The sequence below is a fragment of the Phaseolus vulgaris genome, unplaced genomic scaffold (genome assembly GCF_000499845.2).
Source record: "Phaseolus vulgaris cultivar G19833 unplaced genomic scaffold, P. vulgaris v2.0 scaffold_19, whole genome shotgun sequence".
NCBI lineage: Eukaryota > Viridiplantae > Streptophyta > Magnoliopsida > Fabales > Fabaceae > Phaseolus > Phaseolus vulgaris.
In genome coordinates this window covers 38,076-59,591 of record NW_027174088.1, presented here as the reverse complement: position 1 = coordinate 59,591, position 21,516 = coordinate 38,076, and the positions used below count along the sequence as shown (strand labels likewise).

Genomic DNA, 21,516 nt, shown 5'->3' with positions numbered 1-21,516 from the left:
AAGCTCGCCAGCTCAGGCAAGGGGGGTAGGCAGAGGACGGTGATTCAAGAAACTCTGAAGACGCCGAGAGCACTTGTGGCAGATCACCTGGTCCTTCAGATCAGCAAGTCGACGGAGAAAGCCGCGAGAAGCCATAAGTCCCTGACGCAAGAAACTCTGAGATCGCCGAGAATTAGAGCTTGCCGGGGAGAGAAGGTGAACGTGATGCAGGTCTGCGCTACCCATGAGCCAGACACTTGGATAACCCAGTACAAGCGGTGCCTGGCGGATGGCCTTCTCCCACTGGATCCGACTGAGGCTAGGAAGGTAAAGAAGAATTCTAGCAAGTACACCCTGATTGATGGCGATCTGTACAGGTTTGGGTTCACTCACCCGCTCCTGGAATGTATACATGGCGAGAAGTGCACGAGAATCATGGCGGAGCTCCACGAAGGTATATGCGGAAGCCACGTCGGTGGTCGAGCTCTGGCCGCGAGGACTCTCCGTGCAGGATACTACTGGCCATCCATGAGAGAAGATTGCAATAAGTATGCCCAATGTTGCAAACAATGCCAGCAGCACGCCGATTGGCATAAGGCGCCTCCCGAGGAGTTGAAGTCGATTTATAGCCCTTGGCCGTTTCATACCTGGGGAATCGACATCCTGGGACCTTTCCCGCTGGCGACCAGGCAGATGAAGTACTTGGTGGTGGCGATTGAATATTTCACCAAGTGGATCGAAGCAGAACCAGTGGCCCAGATCACCGCACACAAGATCGAAGGTTTCGTGTGGAAGAACATCGTGTGCCGGTTTGGAGTGCCTAAACGCCTGGTGTCGGATAATGGGACTCAGTTTGCAAGCCACCTGTTGAAGAAGCTCTGCGAAGGGGTGGGAATTCAACAAGTGTTTGCATCCGTCGAGCACCCTCAGACAAATGGCCAGGTGGAGTCAGCTAATCGGGTGTTGTTGAGAGGTTTGAAGAGAAGGCTAGAAAAAGCCAAGGGAAGCTGGGCTGAGGAGGTGCCCCGTATAGTCTGGGCGTACCACACCACCGAGCAGTCAGGGACCCATGAGACCCTGTTCAGTTTAGTCTATGGGTGTGATGCGATGATTTCGGTAGAGATCCAGGAGAGCTCGCCGAGATTCCAGAACTTTGTAGAGGAAGACTCGAATGAAGAGAGAAGGCTGAACCTGGATCTACTGGACGAGGTCAGGGAAGGGGCGAGACTGAGAGCTGAGGCGGTGAAGAGAAGGATTGAACGAAGGTACAACTCGAAGGTGATGCCAAGGCAATTTAGAGAAGGCGACCTGGTGATGAGAAAAGCCCACCAGTACGAGATGGAGAATAAGCTGTCGCCTAAGTGGACGGGACCGTTCAGAATAACCGAGGCGCTCGGGAACGGCGCCTACCGCTTAGAGACACTGGAAGGGGGGGCGATCCCTCGCACTTGGAACGCCACGCACTTGAAGTTGTATTACAGTTGAGAACTTTTGTAAGTAAAGACGAACACAAAAGTTATTTACGATGTTTCTGATAAAACAGTTTGAAGGGGGCACTCTTTTTTCCCTAAGGAGGGTTTTTAATGAGGCCACCCAATAAAAGAAGAGTTTACGAAGTATAAGGCGTTTTCAGATTGCATGCTTGCTGTTTTCCAGAAAAGTTTTGAAGAAGACCTTGTCACTTATACGTGATTTAAGGCGAGTTAAAGATATTTTGCATGCTTTCTAAAAAGTTTTTAAGTCCTCATCGTTTTTCGGCGATTGGAGGCATTAGTTAAAGTTTTTAAGTCCTCATCGTTTTTCGGCGATTGGAGGCATCAGTTAAAGTTTTTAAGTCCTCATTGTTTTTCGGCGATTGGAGGCATCAGTTAAAGTTTTTTAAGTCCTCATCGTCTTTCGGCGATCGGAGGCACCAGTTAAAAGACCTCAACGCCCGCAGGCGTCCCGAGGCATGTAAAAGACCTCCTCGCCGTAGAGCGAGTGCAGGCGAGAAAGAGAAAAAGTCCTCAGTGTTTCTGGGGCGAGAAGATGTAACCCCTGGGGCAATGTAGAGGCAAGTAAAAGTCCTCAGTGCTTCTGGGGGCGAGAAGATGTAACCCCTGGGGCAATGTAGAGGCAAGTAAAAGTCCTCAGTGCTTTTGGGGGCGAGAAGATGTAACCCCTGGGGCAATGTAGAGGCAAGAAAAAGTCCTCAGTGCTTCTGGGGGCGAGAAGATGTAACCCCTGGGGCAATGTAGAGGCAAAAAAAAGTCCTCAGTGCTTCTGGGGGCGAGAAGATGTAACCCCTGGGGCAATGTAGAGGCAAGTAAAAGTCCTCAGTGTTTCTGGGGGCGAGAAGATGTAACCCCTGGGGCAATGTAGAGGCACGATTTAAAGACCTTCTCGCCTGTGAGCGAGTTCAGGCGAGTAAAAGACCTTCTCGCCTGTGAGCGAGTTCAGGCGAGTTAAAGACCTTCTCGCCTATGAGCGAGTTCAGGCAAGATAAAATCGTTCTCGTCTCGAAAGAGTTCAGGTACGGTGTAGAGGGTGGAAGAAGTTCTGAAGGTGGCTAAGGTAGGTTCGAAGAGAACGCCTAGCCACCCGGTCTCTCGCTCTGAAGCACAAGGTGGCAGAGAAGGATTCGAAAGGCATCTCTACCTCCAGATCAAAGAGCAATGGCCAAGGCGTGAAGCCAGAGAGAAGCTGATCGCCAAGAGTTTCTGGTGACCAGGAAAAGTTCAAATGATGGCGAGAATGTTAAAGGACCCGTTTTGGTGGAGCGTCAGAGCAGCAGAGAGTACAACCGCTTGGAATTCTGCGTCAGTGCCACGTAGATCGGTGTTGACGTGACTCTTTCAGTCTTTTCGCTAGACAATTCTTCGCTTAAGACTGGGGGGCTTGTGTACCGCCCTGGTAGTCGGAAGTGATGACGTGGCATCCCGCTACAGTATAGGCGTGTTGGCAAGGCGCCAGGTTGGTAGAAGGAAAGGAAGTTGGGGGGCTCGTGAAGTCGCCAGTTATTAAGTCGGCGTGTTCCGATCTCCAGCATGCCAAGATAGGCGATCACCGGGTTAAAGATGAAGTCGCTAGATGATAACTCAGGCGACCAAGCGATTGGAGATCGCCAGAGAAAGCACATCGCCGAAGGTGAAGGAGAAGCAGATTATGAAGGCGGCCGGCGAGACCACAGGGAAGGTGTATGAAGGCACCCTAACTCGCCAGTTCCAGTAGAGATCGCACTCCCAAGTTGCCTATGTACTGGGTAGTACCACGCATGGGTAACTTAGTAAAACAAGAGTAGAAGCAACGCCCAAGTCAAGGAGGCTCCAGATGATGGCACGTGTACAGTTGGATACGAGCCACGTGTCCAAGTCTGTAACTGCCAGGAGAGAGAAAGTAACCAGGTATATAAGAGTTCTCAACGAACTTTCTAAGGTACGCACGTTCAGATATACTCTTTACGCTTGCAAGTTATAGAGCTAACTGTGAGAGAGGATTTGCACGGTTCTCGTTCTCTTAGTATTTGGTGATTCGGTCACTGACTTGGGCGTTGGAGTGCGATCGGCCGCAGCGGCACCGCTCTGTTTCTTTTGCAGGTTCTTGAGGTGGATCTCGTAGAGGAACGGAGGTTTGAAGCGGTGCACACGTCGATCCTTTGACGAGGCAGTTTCCAGCGTTCTAGTAAACAGGCAGGATCACTAAGTTAATGCGTACCTTGGCAAACTTTCACTGAAACCGTTAATGAGCACGTGCGCATTGCCACGTGCCCTTCTGACTTGATCGTTATTTTGTGCAGAGGGCCTCACAGCGACGTAACCAAACTTAGGGTTAATCCGTTGTATGAGTCCTCCTTCCTTGAAGTGCATCTGGCGCGTGGGGTGACTTTCTGTGTGCCAACTCATGCGCTCCAGGCTCGGGTCACTCGCCCTGGGGGTGTATCTACCTTTCTCTCGTACCATGCACGTGGTTCTCCTCTGGTCGTGGCCCTCTCATGGGTCGTATCTGTCCCAGGGTCTCCCATCAGTGGCGTGGGTACTTCACGAGTCAGGTTACCCCGTACTCGTACTAAAACTTATGGCCCTGAGGCCATCTTTCTCTTCTCTTCGTTACTGTTCTGAACTATCGAGGCCCGAAGCCTCCTTGCGATGTCTTAGCTCGGTGTTTTGTCTTGGCGACGCCTTAACCTGGCGACGCTGTTACTTGGCAATGCTTTAACCTGGCGACGCCTTTCTTAGGCGACGCCTTGTCAAGGCGACGCCCCCTATTGTCGACGCATTAACCCGGCGATGCCTCAGGCGGTCAATCTGTTGACTTTCTTCCTTGGGTCCCACGAGGGGTCCTACCACATGTTGACTTTGACTTTTGGTCAACGCCCGGGGACGGGACGGTACACAAGCCCCCCAGTCTTGAGTTGACACTTGTTTCAGCGAAAAGACTAAGGCCTCGCCCATTATCCACGTGGCATTCCTTTGTTCATTTTGACTTGACACTCCCTGAGAGTTTAATGTGACGTTTTCTGCTTTAAAGATGTGACGTCTTAAGTCGTGCGCTAACCCCTCGACACGTGGCATGATCCTACGACTGAGGACGAGGGTCGCTAGCGCTTCTCCAAGTTAACGTTATAACCTTTCGAAAACGCGCGCTCAAGGCACTGTTCCATCATTATTCATATTCTCTTCGCATTCCTCCCTACTGTTCATCTTTCCCGTAATTTTGCGCTTCTTCTTCACGAAAGCTCTCCCCTTTGCACGTTCCAAACACCAAAGGTATGGTTTTTCTACTCCGCTCGCCCTTACACTTCATTGTATTGATCTCATAACTGCCTGGGACTGTTTATTTTTATGTATTTCTTATGTTCTACTCCTTTCCTCCGCATTCCTTCGTTCTCCTTTCTTTTCTGGATTTCTCGTGTGGGTAGGGGTCTTCTTAGGGTTTATTTCCCCTTTTTCTCCTTAACCCTATTCACTGAACCTTTCCTCTTCTTCATTCTTCAGCTTCCTCATCAATGGCACGTACTAAAACAACGGCCAATCCTCCACCCCCCTCCGTCAACCATAAGGCCCTTTATCCGTGGGCTCCAGACGACCTGCTTGACGAGTGTTCGGACTTGGTCTCCATCAAAGCTTGAAGGGACATATAGAGGAGCCAAGCACCTATGATCATCGCGCCTTCGCGAAAAGGCACGATAACGACATCGCCGTGCTTCCTTGCACTCTAGGGGAGCCCGTGTGTGGGGATGAACGGGCTAACAACGGAGTCCACTTCTTTTATTTTTATCAAGTGGTGTTCAAGCGTATTGGGATGCGCTTGCCCTTCTCCCGATTTGAGAGGGAGTTACTGACGGAGATCAACATCGCCCCAGCCCAGCTGCACCCCAACGGTTGGGTTTCATCAAGGCTTTTGGCGTGTTGTGCGGGTTCTTTGGGTGTACACCCTTTGTTGACGTCTTCCTACACTTCTTCGAAGTGAAGAAACAAAGGAATAACCTCTGGGTGACTCTCAGCAACGTTCCCGGGAGGGTCCTTTTAACCCTATTCCAGCACTCCTTCAAGGGGTGGAAAGGCAAGTTCTTCAAGGCTTGCTGCTCCAACCTCGTACCCTCTGCCCTTGACGGCTTCCCTTTGTATTAGGTGAAGGAGGCAAGAACCCTGAAGTCCAAGTCTCTTAAGGGGTTGCCTTCGAATGATCGAGAGGCTTGCCGGATTCTGGCTAGTGCGGGGGGCTTTGATGCCGCCGCCTTGATAAGCCTGGAGTATAACGCCGAGGTTCTGGAAAAATATATAAGTATGAGATCTTCCCTTTACAACCTTCTATTCTTTGCTTTTGCTGGATTCTTGCTTGATGCATGGTTTATCTTGTCTCTTTGCGTAGCACCTTGGTTTGTGCCCGCCCTTTACTGTATTTGTCCTCTTGACGCAGATTTGAACATGGACAGGCAACGAAGGTTGCGGCTGGCTCAAGTGTTGAGGTCCGAAGATGGAGCTTCAGCATCGCCCGCTCAACCTCCGGAGGCCCCCGAAGAGTAGCCTGATTTTGCGTTTCACCCAAACATTGGATGTGTATATAATTGCCTTTTGCTTAACTTGCAACTGCCATGAACCTTATCTGCAATTACGACTCTTGATTCATGCTTAAATGCTATTCGCTTTATCTTCGCTACTTGTGTCTGCTTCTGCTATCTTTGCCACGTGCGTTACCTTCAATACTCCCCTTCATCGCGTTCGACTTTAACCCTATAAGTAGCACGTGATCTCCTCTCCTACTCTCCCCCTTTGAGTCGTGATGCGTACCCTTCCCTTGGTCTCTCCACCGAGGAACTTGCTTGGCCTTCGTATCTGTGAGGAATCTTCCTCATGAAGCGTCGCCTGCCTCATTATTGCCCATGGGCAGGGATGAATTTGGTCTCTACAACATTGCTCTAAGGTGAGGGAGGACTTTATTTGTTCCTCTCTGCTGCCTCAGCGTCGCTTGAGGGTGAGGAGGACTTATCTCACTTGTGCTGGGTGTCTACACTCAAGGGGGGACCTGCTTTAGGTGTCCTCAGTGTGTCTAAATACTTTGGGACAAAAGTTGCGCTCTAGTGCCCACGACTGAGGAGAGGCCTGCTATCGCAACATCGTATCGTCCTCAGAGTGTCTGAAAACACCAATGTGTAACGTTCTAAACGTCTGATGCTGGGACTAGTTGTTCCTACCTGAGCAGGGGGCGTCCCGGAGGAATCCCTTAACCCCTGCTCAAGGACTAAGCGCCCAGATTTTAACTCATACCGATATCTGGCACCGGGGTTAGTTGTTCATACTTGAGGAGGGGGCGTCCCGAAGGAATCCCTTAACCCGTGATCAAGGACTAAGCGCCCGGATTTTAACTCATACTGATATCTGATACCGGGGCTAGTTGTTCATACCTGAGGAGGGGGCGTCCTGAAGGAATCCCTTAACCCCTGATCAAGGACTAAGCGCCCGGATTTTGACTCATACTGATATCTGGCACCGGGGCTAGTTGTTCATACTTGAGGAGGGGGCGTCCCGAAGGAATCCCTTAACCCCTGATCAAGGACTACGCGCCCAGATTTTAACTCATACTGATATTTGATACCGGGGCTAGTTGTTCATACTTGAGGAGGGGGCGTCCGGAAGGAATCCCTTAACCCCTGATCAAGGACTAAGCGCCCAGAGTTTAACTCATACTGATATCTGATACTGGGGCTAGTTGTTCATACTTGAGGAGGGGGCGTCCCGAAGGAATTCCTTAACCCCTGATCAAGGACTAAGCGCCCGGATTTTAACTCATACTGATATCTGGAACCGGGGCTAGTTGTTCATACTCGAGGAGGGGGCGTCCCGAAGGAATCCCTTAACCCTTAATCAAGGACTAAGCGCCTGGATTTTAACTCATACTAGACATACCTAGTATCTTGACCTCCACTTGATTATCTGGTGGTGACGCCTTGTGCTGGCGACGCCCTGTTCTAGTGACACCTTGTCTCGGCATTGTTATCTTGGCGACGCCTTGTCTTAGCGACGCCTTATCTTGGCGACGCTTTATCTTGGCAGCGCCTTATATTGGCATCGCCTCATCTGGGCGACGCCTCTTCTTGGCGACGACTGGTTTTGACGACTCATCTTGGTAACGCCTCATCTTTTCGTCTTTGTTTCTTTAACCTTTGATCCTACATTCGAATGAGAGAAAAACTAGGGCAAAAATATCTTAAACTTCTCTTTTCTTTATTTGGGTGACCTCATTAAAAAACCCCCCGGGAGGGAAAAAGAGTGTCCCCTTTACAAACTTTAACTGGAATAACATCAACTGAAATAAAACTTTAAATTCACCGCATTCCAGCCACATGGGATGGGCCCCCCTTCTAAAGTCTCTAGCTCATACGAACCATTCCCTTTGGCCTTGGTTATCCTGAACAGTCTAGTCCACTTGGGGGACAACTTGTTTTCTAATTCGTGGGGCTAGGCCTTCCTCCTGAACAGATCACCGACCTGGAACTGTCGTAGTTTCACCTTGGAGCTGTACGGACGCTCCACCCTTCTTTTCACGGCCTCAGCCTTGATTTTCGCTTCTTCTCTGGCTTTATCTATCGGGTCCAGGTTCACCCTCCTTTCTTCGTCGGACTCTTCCGCCACAAAACCCAGGAAACGGGGCGAACTCTCGTGGATCTCCACTGGGATTATGGTGTCCGATCCACACACCAAGCTGAAAGGTGTCTCCATGGTGGAGGATTGAGGCGTGGCGTGGTAAGCCCGTACGATCCTTGGTACTTCATCTGCGGGCGAGGCCTTTCCGTGTGCTCCTTCTATCGGCGAGGCCTCGCCATCTTTTCCTTCTGTATGTGCGCCTTCCATAGGTGTCGCCCCTAAGGTGGCTTCGACTAGTGTGAACCCTGCGGGCGCCACCCCATCCCATGATTCTAATTCTGTAGGTGAATCTGAGACAAGTGGTCGTTCAATCACCATAACTACGCCTCTCTTTGTTTTCAAACTATTCTCATAGCACTTTCGAGCCTCTTCTTGGTCTGACTCGATGACTATCACCTTGCCGCTAAGGTCTAGTAACTTCATCTTCATGTGGCGTGTGGAAGACACCGCCCTTAATCTGTTCAAGGCGGGTCTGCGTAGCAGAATGTTGTAAGCTGAGTTGGCGTTAACCACCAAGTATCGAATGCCCTCGGTGCGCGATGCCGCTCCATCAGTGAACGCCATCCTCAGTTCTAAATAGCCACGTACTTCTACTGGGTTATCTGCGAACCCATACAAGCACCCCGTATAGGGTGTCAACAGGTCAGGGGACAATTGTAGCTTCTTAAAGGTTGACCAAAACATGACGTCCGCGGAACTGCCCTGGTCGACGAGGACCCTATGTACCTTTCTTCCCGCTGTGACTACCGAAATGACCACCGGGTCATTGTCGTACGGGACGACATTCCGCAGGTCAACTCTTGTGAAAACGAGGTCTGACTCCCACGGGTCGTTCGAAAATTCTTCTGCCACCAAATTTACTGACCTTACGTATTTCTTTCCTTGAGAGGCAGTGGGTCCTCCCCCGGAAAAGCCACCAGAGATGGTGTGCACTTCTCCGTGAGTTGGGACTTCATGCGCTTGACCTTCCTCTGGCGCCGCCGCGTCTGGGGTCGCAGTCGATCCAGCGAGATAATCCTTTAAGAAACCATTCTTCACAAGCTCCTCCAACTGATATCCCAGCGCTAAGCAGTTGTTAATGTGGTGCCCAAATGCCTCGTGAAATTCGCACCATGATTCTTTGTGAGGTCCCAGTATTTTGTCGGACTTCACTGGTGGACTCAACCTGTCAGCTATATTGGGCACAACGATGAGATCTTTGAGTTCTACTACAAAGTTGTCCCTTAGAGGTCTGTTGCTCTCTCTCCTTCCTTCTGATCGACCCTTAGGTTGAGCTCTCCTTGTCTCGAAGGTGCGCCTCCTGTCCTGATTCTTTCTTTATGTGGTAGCTTCGTGGACTCTGACGGGTTGCACACGCATCTGTGCTCTTGGGCGCGTAGGCGCAGCTGTTATGCACTTCTCGTATGCTTCGCCTTCCGAGGCAATGTGTTCCACTGCCCGACGCCTTATTTCAGCAAAAGTCTTGGGGCGGGTGCAATTGAGTGACTTGATAAAAGACCCAGGGCGCACTTCTTTCCTGAATGCGTACACGATCATGGGCTCGTCAGTGGTACCCACCTTCACAACTTGTGCCCCAAAACGGCTTATGTACTCTTTCAGGGTCTCCCCTTGATACTGCTTTACGTCGAAAAGGTCGTACGAAACTGGGGTTGGGGCCCTGTTGGCTAGATACTGCTCCGTGAGTAGTCCTGAGAATTGTGCAAAGGACGTGATGTGACCCTCTGGGAGGCTAATGAACCAATCCATAACCATCCTAGTCAACGTGCTCATAAAGAGCTTGCACCTTACGGCATCAGAACCGCCAACCAACATCATTTGTGTGTGGAACGCAGTGAGGTGCGCCTCAGGATCCTCCATCCCTGTGAAGGTTACCTTGGGCCCCGTGAACGTACTGGGGATTGCGATCTCTAGGATCGCCTGTGAGAACGGTGTTGTGAATTCTATGGGTGGGGAGGCAGTCTCAGGCTCGTCTACATCGCGCCAGCCACGATGTAACTCCTCATTGGCGTGGTGGAGCTCATCGTTTCTCGCCTGAGATGCTGTGAGATCCGCCTACATGCGTTCTTGCTCCGCTCTAGACGCTGCCATTGCCTCTTGCAGCCCTTGCATCATGCCCACCAGTTGTTGCATGGTCATCTCTTCACTCCTAGAACGTGCAGGCCTCGTGTTCATGGCTTTTCCGGAAACCTTCTCGACTTATCTGGGCTTTGAGAACCGGAACTGAAAGACTCGTGTAGTGGGACTGATGTTTTACATCGAGCCCCACGGTGGGTGCCAAATGTTCCCGCCGGTAGACCAGGGTCGTCTTTGTGCGTGGCTTGTCCTTGCGCACTGGGGCACCTTCGTTATGCTCCGTCCTTGATACCTGAAAAGAAGTGAACAAAGGGGCGCCCTCGCAGTCGTTTGCACTCCAACGATCAAGTCAGCTAGCGAGAAACATCAAGGGTGACACACCCTCTGAAGGTGGTCGAAAACTATGTTGAATGACTAAAATTGAGTTGCCCTAATTGCCTTATGCTCACAGTGGGTACGCAGCGAGAAGAACTAGGGTTAGTGCTCTGTGTAAAATTGCGAGAATTAGGTTAAAACTCGGATCCCTTTTCAAACGCCCTAAGGCCCCTTTTTATACGCCTCTCGTGTTTAAAACGCATTCAAGCGCGTTGAAAGCGTATAAAAATGTGCCTTAAAACATTTGATACGTAAGCTAAGTTAACGCATACCTTGGCAAACTTTCACTGAAACCGTTAATGAGCACGTGTGCATTGCCACGTGCCCTTCTGACTTGATCGTTATTTTGTGTGGAGGGCCTCACAGCGACGTAACCCAACTTAGGGTTAATCCGTTGTGTGAGTCCTCCTTCCTTGAAGTGCATCTGGCGCGTGGGGTGACTTTCTGTGTGCCAACTCATGCACTCCAGGCTCGTGTCACTCGCCCTGGGGGTGTATCTACCTTTCTCTCGTACCATGCACGCGGTTCTCCCCTGGTCGTGGCCCTCTCATGGGTCGTATCTGTTCCAGGGTCTCCCATCAGTGGCGTGGGTACTTCACGAGTCAGGTTACCCCCTACTGGTACTAGAACTTATAGCTCTGAGGCCATCTTTCTCTTCTCTTCGTTACTATTCTGAACTATCGAAGTCCGAAGCCTCCTTGTGATGTCTTAGCTCGGTGTTTTGTCTAGGCGACGCCTTAACTTAGCGACGGCGTTACTTGGCGATGCTTTAACCTGGCGACGCCTTTCTTAGGCGACGCCTTGTCAAGGCGACGCATTAACCCGACGATGCCTCAGGCGGTCAATCTGTTGACTTTCTTCCTTGGGTCCCACGAGGGGTCCTACCACATGTTGACTTTGACTTTTGGTCAACGCCCGGGGACGGGACGGTACATTGTTCATCTCTTCCATTAAGCTTCCGCACCATCTTCCACAAACATCCAAGAAGAGCTCATAGGAAATCCATCATTAGGTCTAGCTAATTGGACCGGACCTTAGTTTAATTAGAAATGGGTATTTCTAATGAAACTTAGGTTTAGCCTTCTAAGTACCACTTTGCATGTTTCATCACAATTACAAAAAGATTTAACCTATGCTACTTGACAAAAGTAAAAAGGTATTACACACTAGAGTTTATGACATGTAAAATGTGTCCTCTTGACCCCTCTTTGACTATGACTCTAGTGGTTGCCTCAATGTAGCATTTTGGTGGCCTCTCAAAAGGGTTGGTGCTGGGGCCTCTTCCATCATCCCCTCCCTCTTGAAAAGGATTTGTCCTCAAATCCAAGGCTTCATCCTTGTCAAAAGTAGGTGGATGTATATGGCTGAATGGTGTCCATCATCTCCTCCTTCCTGAGAAAATCTATCCTCAGATCCACAGTGTCGATCTTGGATAGCAACCTATTGCTTTGACAACTAAGCTCGTTCTCCCGGATCAAACGTCCATCTATGGGAATCTTCAAACAAAGCAAATGAGTTAGTTGAAGCAATTGTATAAAAATCAATTTTATGAAGTTGCCATTGTTTTTGTTTTTCTATTGTTTTGGGCAACTTTTTACAATATTGCTCTTTTGATTGTTGTATTTGTTCTTTAATCCTCTTATGTATTTTAACATATTCGGTTTTTGTTACTTTTTCCTTAGGCACAAATCTTTGTGGATTAGGAAATGGTAACAAATCAAAAGGAAAAAAAGGATTAAGTCCACATACAACTTCAAATGTAGAAATATTAGTAGTCTTGTGGACTACTCTATAATATGCATGCTCATCTCTAGAGTTGTGTTTGCCTTGTATGATTACTCTAGGCATAGTAGAAAGAGCTATGTTTTCAATTTCATTTTGACCATTCTTTTGAGGATGATAAGAATTTGAAGAGGACAACTTAGTTCCAAGTTTTTCTAAAAGTATCCTAAAAAAATGGTTTTCAAATTTTGGAGCTCTTTTCATACTATGCTTGGAGATAAACTATGAAGTCCTATTACATCTCTAGAGAAGAGCTTATTCATAAAAATGGAATTAATACCTTTTGTTGTCCAAGGAAGCTCTATTATAAAATCTAGGCTTATATCTTCCCATGGAACATTTGCAAAAGGTCAAGGAGTATAGAGTTCATGAGACATTTCCTTATTTTTAGTTTTAAAGCAAGAAATGCATCTAGGGTAATGTCTTTGAACATCGTTTCTCATGGGTTACCAAAAGAATTTTCCTTTTAAAAGCTCTAGAGTTTTATCAACTCTAATTTGGCCCATGAGTTCTCCTTCATGAAGAATTTCTGTTTTATGCGTGAAGGTATACATTGTTCATGAAAATTTTAATTCTTTGCAATGGTTGTCTCAATAAGACATGACAAGTTTCTTTAGGTACTACCTCACATAAAAATTAATTTTTGTAGATGCCTATAGATAACTTGACCTTCACTTGGTGATATCTTATCACATACGTAAAATAATCTACTACATTTTTATCTATGCAAGCCTCTTTTAAGGATTCTTCTTTTTTTACTATGCTTGCAAGTGTTCCTTTACAAAAGGTAAGGCTAGGTTGTTCAACAAGAAGCATATTTTCAAAGGTATTTTTAATTCTTTTGTCTTGTTGAATGACCTTGTGGGAAGGAACACTCTTCTCCCACGCCTTTTGTTCCCTAAGAGTCCTCTCTTTTTCTATTTTGATTTTTATTTTCTCTTCATCCCTCTTTTGTTTCATTTGTATTTGATCTCTTACCACTTGGGAATGTGGTAAAGGATTACGTACAAACTTCTTTTTCTTGTGGGTGAAGGTAATCTCATTGGTTAGACCATTGTGCAAGGTTTCTTTTTATCAAATTGCCATGGTCTACCCAATAAAATGTGGCAAGCTTCAATAGGTACTACATCACATAAAACATTGTCTTGATAGTTACCTATAGAAAACTCGACTTTCATTTTTTTATCTACAATTAGTTCCCCATCTTCATTTATCCATTGAAGCTTGTAAGGTTTAGGATGAGGGACTACTTATAGATTTAACTTTTCAACCAACCTAGTGCTACAACAATTGCAACATGAACCACTATCCACAATGAGAGAACATATGTTTTCTAAAACTCTGCATCTTGAGTGAAAGATGTTCTCTCTTTGTGTTCCATAGTTACACTAGTTTGGTTGTTGAGGGTTCTTCTAATCATCAATAATTCCCCCTCTAAAGGATACACTCTTTCTTCATCTCCCCCTTTTCTTTCTCACTAGGTTCGTCATCACCACTAGCATATTCATCTATTCCTTTTAAAAACAAGGTTCTTTGGTTGGGACATTGAGCTTGCACATGTCCTCTTCCAAAGAATTTAAAGCATTTAACATCCCTAGTGTGAATGGGTGGAGTGAGCATATCTTTACCTAAGGTTTTAAGAGTCTCTTTTGGTGTTTCCTTAGATGTACTCTCCTCCCTTTTAATTTCTCTTTTTGGATAAGAGTTGGAGTATGAACCTTCCTTATGACTTGATGTTTTCCTTAAATTTTGTTGTTCAACTTTGATATAAAGTTGAACCAAGTCATTCAAGTCTTGATAAGGTAGAAGTTCAACCCTATCTCTTATCTCAAAATTTAGCCCACTTAAGAATCTAGCTATGGTGGTGGACTCATTCTCCCTAATGGAGGCTCTCATCATGTAAATGAAGTCCAAACTAAGCCCCCGAGGTGATGGACCCTTTCAAGTCCTCAAGAGAGTCAACAACAATGCATATAAATTGGATCTACCTCTTGAATATGGAGTACATGATACTTTTAATGTAATTGATCTATCTCCATTTGTAGGTACCAATGACGATGAAGACGACTTGGATTTGAGGACAAATCCTTTCCAAGGGGGAGGGGATGATGGAAGAGGGCCAAGCTCAACACCCCATGAAAGACAAGAGCCAAACCTAGAGCGTCTAGCACATGAAGAAGAGCGTCTAGAGGGGGAGCGTCTAGAAGGAGGAGGAGAGCGTCTAGGACCTCTTACTAGGTCCATGACCAAGCTACGGATGGGAGCCTTGGGCCAAGCCACGGATGGGAGAGAAAGCAACATGTATATGCTCCATGAAGGCCCATTAAGGGTAGCTTAGTACTAAGTGTAGTGTAAATAGCATAAACTTGTCTTACATGTGATTTACCCTAGATTTTGTTCACGTTCTAGAACATTTCCTCACATGGCCGGCCATGTGCTCCATGTGGAGTAATTTGCATTTCATTTTGATTAGCATTAGGGTTGCATTATGGTCCTCCTTAGCCTATAAAAGGAGGAGCCTACACCTTGTATTTTCAAGATTGAATAGAGTATTGTTATGCGGCCAATTTAGTGCCATACATTACTCCTTGCCTAGCTTCTAGGTTTTAATCTTCATTTCACCACCTTCAAAGGGGCTGGCCAAACCTCCCCATTTCCACACTCTTCATGCACCTTCAAGGTCACCACACCTCTTAGGAGGACCTTGTCCATCTCCTCCATTCAGCTTCCGCACCATCATCAACAAAAATCCAAGGAGAGCTCATAGGAAATTCATCAGTATCATGAGCTATGGTTCTTCAAAGATGAGTATCTCTTTGTCATTTTTCTTTTTGAGTTCTTCTTGAATCCGTGTTGTTCTTCATCTTCCATATTTGTCTTGTTGTTTTTTAATTTTTTTTTTTAAATTGGTGTGCTGTTTGGAAATTCCAATCGGTGCATCTTGTTGAATTGTTCTTGAGCAATCTTTGTGCAATTTTTGGTAGGATTCCATATAGTTTGTGTTGCTGTTTTATTTTAGGTATTTGAGCCCTTATTGCAATTTTATTTGGTTCATTTTGTGTTGATTTGAGTCTTTTAATATCTGAATCTATATGTGTTTTGTCTAGTCATGTTCTTCCAAAATGTCATCAAATCATACACTACAAAAAAAGTGTATATTATGGCGGTTATTTTCGTATAAACTGGCGTTTATAACCGCCACAATATACGCTTGTGGCGGTTTTCCAAACCGCCATAGAACTTGCCGCCACAAAGTTTAATGTGGCGGTTTTACGCTACCCGTCGCAACACCCACCACTTTAAACATAATGTAAGTAATGGCGGTTTTTATATGTAAATAATGTCAGTTATAACCGTCACAATTTACATTCATTGAAGAAGATTATGGCGCCATAATATACGTAAGTAGTGACGTTTTTAACAGACGTAATTTTAATTCTAAATAAATAAAATTTAACCACTATTTTTTTATAATCTATTTTATATAATTATAAAATTTAACCATCACTTTTTTATAATCTGTTTTATACAATTATAAAATTTAACCAGTTTTTATAATTTGTTTTTGTACCGTCCCATATCCGGGCGTTGACTAAGTCAAGTTCAAAGTCAACACCAGGAGTCAAAGTCAACACCAGGAGTCAAGGTCAACACAAGGCGTCGCCTGGGTAAAGAGGCGCCACGTACCAGTGACGCCAAGAGGAAGCATCGCCAAGGCAAGACGTTGCCTTGGTGAAGGCGTCGCCCAACCAGGGCGTCGCCCAGATCAAATATTACTAAGGCAAGGCAATCACAGTGTAGTTCCCTGATATCCATGGGTAGGAAAGACCATGGAGGGAGCGACGCCGTGGGAAGGCCTCAGGTCCCGATGATCTGGGAGAGTGATAAAGAGAAGAGAAAGGTGGCTTCAAGGCTATAGTAACAACACCAGTGTAGGGCAGCCTGACTCGTGAAGTACCCCTGCCGCCCCAGAGACGCCTTTGGGACAGATACGACTCAAGAGGAAGGTCACGCCCAGGGTAGCCGGGTGCAGGGTACGAGAGGAAGGCAGATACTCTCTCAAAGTGAGTGACTAGATGATTGGGGGCATGAGTTGGCACCCAAAAAGTCGCCCCTTTGCGCAGTAGCACTCCCAAGCAGGGGGACTCACACGTAGAAACGTCCCCGGATGGGGCCATGGCGCTGTGAGGCCCTCCACGAGTACGACAGCCAGGTCAGAATGGAAACACCCTTTAGCCAGGTATCAGGTAATTAAAGTCATTCAGTACAGTTTCTGTTTCGAGCGTTTAAGGTACTATAAAGGCTCCCAAGCGTTTCAACGTCTTAAATACGCTACGTTTTCTAATTAGACATGCTGATTGAGTGCGTTACGTTTGTGATTAAAAGTGCTTTAAGGCGCTTTAAATGCTTGGGTAGTTTAAATAGCGCTGAGAATGTTGGGAACGGGGTTCGAAGTTTGGGCAAATTTTCGCAGAATACACTCCAGTTGCTTGCTCGAAATCGTGAGGCTACGCACAAGGGACTGGAAAAGAGGTTGTTTTCCAGAGCGAGAATATACACACGATACACAGTTCTTTTTACCACCTTCAGAGTGCCATACGCGGTGCTCAGATACGGAGGTGCACAGTTTTGGTGTTTCTTGCTGGCTGACTTGAGCGTCGGAGTGCAAACGGCCGGTAGGGCGCCCTTTTGTCCTCTTTTTGCAGGAATCCACAGGTAACCAGTGGGAAGGAGTCCCTAGCTAACGGTTGAGGTCGCGCACAAAGACGTCACAGGTCAACCGGACGGAACAGTTTTATACAATTATAAAATTTAACCACCACTTTTTCATAATAAAATAAAATAATGTACAAAGCTATAAACATCCATTCATTTCATTGAAAATTAAAGCACACATAATAATGTTCAAAAGTTTATATGTAATTGAAAATTAAAACACATAAAATGTTCATAAATCCCTAATCAAGTTTAAAATTACAACACATAATTATTTAAAAGTTCATACATCCATAATCAAGCTTAAAATTAAAAAACACATCCCTAATCAGTTTTGCTTCCAACACTTGATCATAATACTTGATAAGGTGATGGAGCACCACTTCCATAATCTGATGCCTGAAATAAATAATTTTAAGTTAATGAATTTGTATGTTTATAATTATAAAATAAAAGACACCAATAAATATTTAAATATATTAATACCAACAAAATTTCTAGCCAATGAAAGAAAACTTGCAGGGAAAAGATGCTGAACCAAAAAAGATATCACTTGCAAAAGAAAAATACAGAGATATCTAAACCTTGCCAAAACAAAGTAGGAGGAAAAAAATAAACACAAAAGAAAAATTATCTTTTAAAACTCATCTTTTTCTTATTTTTAATTTACAACTCTTTTTAATAAAAAATATTATATTTAATTAAAAAATAAATATAAATAAAATTTTGAAATAAAATAATAATATTTTTAGTTGTTAGATAGAAGTATAAAAAGTTGATGGGTTCAAAGTAAGAAGTTCCAAACACAAAATGGCAATGAATGGTGACCCACTTTTACTACAAATGCAACAAGAATAAACCCTCTCATCCAGAGTAAACATGCAACACCACTGAAATTACGATCAAATGACTAAAATTGGCATGTATAGAAAGCAATGCATGACAATGGTCCCACTTTATGTAATCAACAAGAAAAGAAACCTATGAAACATGGAATCATATGATTTGTGTAAAGGATATGAAATTGTACCAATTCACTCATGTGTCATAGGATTCAAAGCCATCAGAAATTCATCTTTAGATATGAATCAATAGGTGGCATATTGAAGGAATTACATTGTGAACCAGAAGATTCTTACAACTATAAACAAGACTATTTAAACATCAACTCCCTTGTTTATGGTCATGGCATAAGTTAATACAAAATCATAAATATCATCCCTTCATACTGCATGCATTACAGGGATTAGAGAGAAGCATAATTTACCTTAAGTGCTTTTGCCAAAAGACCTTCCTTTCCACAAACATCCTTCCATCGTAGATTATCCAAAGTATTCTTCTTTAGCAAATTAAGCTCCCATTGACCTTCTTGTATCCTTTTGTACAGTTCAATCAATCAGAAATGAAGCATTTTTTTCAATCTTTTTCTTTATTCTCAAGCATAACACAAATTGTGATGAATTCAATGAAATACATGCTAGAAAATAAGGAAACTATGTAGTCCTTACCCAATTTAAATTCCAGCCAAACTTTATGTACTGTTCATGTGAAGCAGAACCTAGTTGACTAGATTTACTAGGGAAACCACTCCCAAAATCCCAGTTTCCAAATCAGCTCCATAAAGCACCTGGAAGTGATAGAAAATTAAATGTAAGCAGAGAAGCATATAATAAGGGCAACAAATAGATAATAGTTTCGTGCAACAGAAAATTATTGAGTTTCTACATAATGTGACCTCAATTTCTTCAATAGGACTCTCGATCATCCGCCAATATTCACCTTTAATGCTCTCCATAGAAGGCTCTGAGGTACCATTTAAAATTGTTGTATTAGCATCCTAAAGAGATACATTCTCATTTTTTCTAAAGTATTGGAGCTTAAAATCTTCTGCATATCTCTGAAATGTTTCCAAGGTAAATTTTGCACCAATTTCAAACCCAAACCTTTCCACTTCACAAGACCCTGTATTGGGTCCTCTTCTAGTGCCATTATCCACCCCCATTCTGGTGCATCTTCTCCTTTTCCTCTTCATATTACTTTGAACCCTTGACATTTTTCTCATTGAATCATGATTCTGAAGTTTGTGAATCCTTTGTACACGTGTAGAGAAATTAATAAAAAGAATAAAAAAAGCGACGGTAAAAGAACTAAGGAGTCGGCATAAAATCATAATTTGCACGCCTAGGCCAACACAAAAAAAAATGGATTTTATTAAACTTACTTTGATAAGAAGAGTACTTATGAAGTGAAAGACGTGGAGTTTGTGGGTCTCTGAACTTCCACTGCTAAGTAGCTGGAAATCACATCAACAGAAGCTAGTTCAAGGTCCCGGTAACTTCATAAATTGTTAGAATACATCAATTTGAAATAAGTCACAATAAACAAATAGAGTCAGCTCAGATAAGGAATCATCATGCAAGACAATATCTTGATTTTCAATACATTATTTGCTATTTAGTCAAAATTGTTATCCTCGTTCATCTCAGACTAAAGCTCTAACTATTTTCAATAACGATATTGCCATTCTTCCAATAGAATGGTATATCTAAAAGCAAAGGCATATCAAAACTTCAATATGTTCTTTTTTGTTAATATTCTTGTTGAATCGAATAATAATAATTGACAAACGAAGGAAAAAGCTTAATTTAAGATGGTGCATCATCTACATGGAAGTACAAAACCAACATTCTTGATCTCTTTCTCACTTATCCCTCTTTTAATACTTATATTTACTCTTTCTCAACCAAATCCCTAGTTCACTACATTTCAATAGCCAGATCATGAGATAATATTTTTAAAATAAAAAATCAATGATCACCGACAGGATCCTAGATATAACCTAAAAGATCTTATAAAATAAAGAACCTTCACAAACCATGGATACCATTACCTGAACTTAACAATACAGATGCATAACAGAGCAAAGCAAAGATCATGATAAACTCACTGCAACAACATTATTTGCAAATATTAAATTAACAGACACGAATCAAAAGTTAATAATTAATAGTAATTAATAAATAAAAACTTAGTCAATTTTACTATAATCAAACGATTTTGTATTGATTAGCTCTAATCCTTACAAGAAACAAAAGACCACATTCTATCAGGAGTTACCTATTCGAAATCTTGGAGGAATTGCGGTTTTCTATTGTACGGTTGAATACGTGGAAAATCTTGGAGAACACTGAAAGGGGCGAGAGTGAGGGTTAGGTTTAGGGCGCGAGTGAAGGGAAGAGTGAAGGCGAGAGTGAAGGCGAGAGTGAAGAGCGACAGTGAAGGGAAGAGTGAGTGAAGGCGAGAGTGACAGTGAAGGCGAGAGTGACAGTGAAGGGAAGAGTGAAAAGAGGGTTTCGTTCCAAAAGAGATGGTTTCGTTCGTGAAGAGTTTGCAGAGAGAGGAGAGGGAAGAGTCACGTTTAGTTCACTAGGTTTCCAGGGAGTGAAAGGTGATTTTTTTAAAAAAATTGAGAGTAATGAGAAGAGGTATGGAGGGAAGGAAAACACTAGGTTTTAATTTCAAAAGGGATAATTGTGACACTTCAAAACGACACATTTTGAAGGATAATTGTGACAGTTTAAAACGACACATTTTGAAGGATAATTATGGCGGTTATTAAAGTGTCGTATTATACAGAAATTTGTGGCGGTTATTAATAACCGCCATATTAAAACCGCCACTTTATACATGATTTTTTGTAGTGATAGTAGTACTTTGTTTGGCTTATTTGTTTCTTGTTTTTGGTATAAATGCTTGATCTGAATCTGCTGTGTTTTTTATCCTTTGGTGCTTTTTATTTTTAGCTTGAGTTCATATTTGTGTTTAGATCTACACAAATTCCTTTTCACCAATTCCATTGTGTTTTTTTTTGGTATATCTTGCTGTTTTTTTTTTAGATTTACAGAATCCCCTGTTTTGCATAACTCTGTGCTGGTTGTTTTGCTTATGAAAATTATTTTCCCACATAAGAAAATTCTGAGCCTTTGGATTTTTCAAGATTGAGGTGTTAGGGAAAATACAAAAAAAAGAATCAGTTCAAAAAAATCAACAGAAAAAAAATGATAAATATTATAAAAACAGTGTGCAATCCTGACGCTACAACTGGCGTAACTGAACACTGATTTTAGAAAATTTATTAAAAAACAATGGTGCATGCGTTTGGAATGAAATTAAGATCTTGAATTATTTGCATATAAATTTTCAGAAGCAAATTCTAAAAGGCCAGCTCAGCATAAATCAGTGAAAACCACGCTCTCTGGACCACAACAATTATTTCAGTGGTGCTGTTTTTGATTTTGAAATCAAATCTAGTGCTATTCTTTAGGTTCCCATTTTGTGTGCCATCTTTCTTTGAGTACCTTTTATTTGCTTGTCTAATTTCTTTGGAACTCTTTCTAGTTGTCACATTTAATTCCTTTTGTGTGGTACTGTTTTTCAAATTAATTTGTTTCTTGCTTTAATTCTTTGA

At 44.0% G+C, this 21,516-nt stretch overlaps 1 long non-coding RNA gene across 4 annotated transcripts; it reads right to left on the bottom strand.

Moving 5' to 3' along the window:
• Positions 1 to 17,231: 17,231 nt before the first annotated feature.
• Positions 17,232 to 20,501, bottom strand: LOC137817181 (uncharacterized). 4 transcript variants are annotated; one of them, XR_011081936.1, is made up of 6 exons: positions 20,166 to 20,501; positions 19,270 to 19,383; positions 18,784 to 19,138; positions 18,557 to 18,675; positions 18,316 to 18,424; positions 17,232 to 17,447 (listed from the first exon to the last, which is right to left on the bottom strand). It is a non-coding gene; the product is annotated as an uncharacterized lncRNA (long non-coding RNA). The 4 variants fall into 4 exon arrangements; XR_011081937.1 differs by having other exon boundaries at positions 18,784 to 18,851; positions 18,992 to 19,138; positions 19,270 to 20,499; XR_011081935.1 differs by having other exon boundaries at positions 19,270 to 19,341; positions 20,166 to 20,499.
• Positions 20,502 to 21,516: the final 1,015 nt, after the last annotated feature.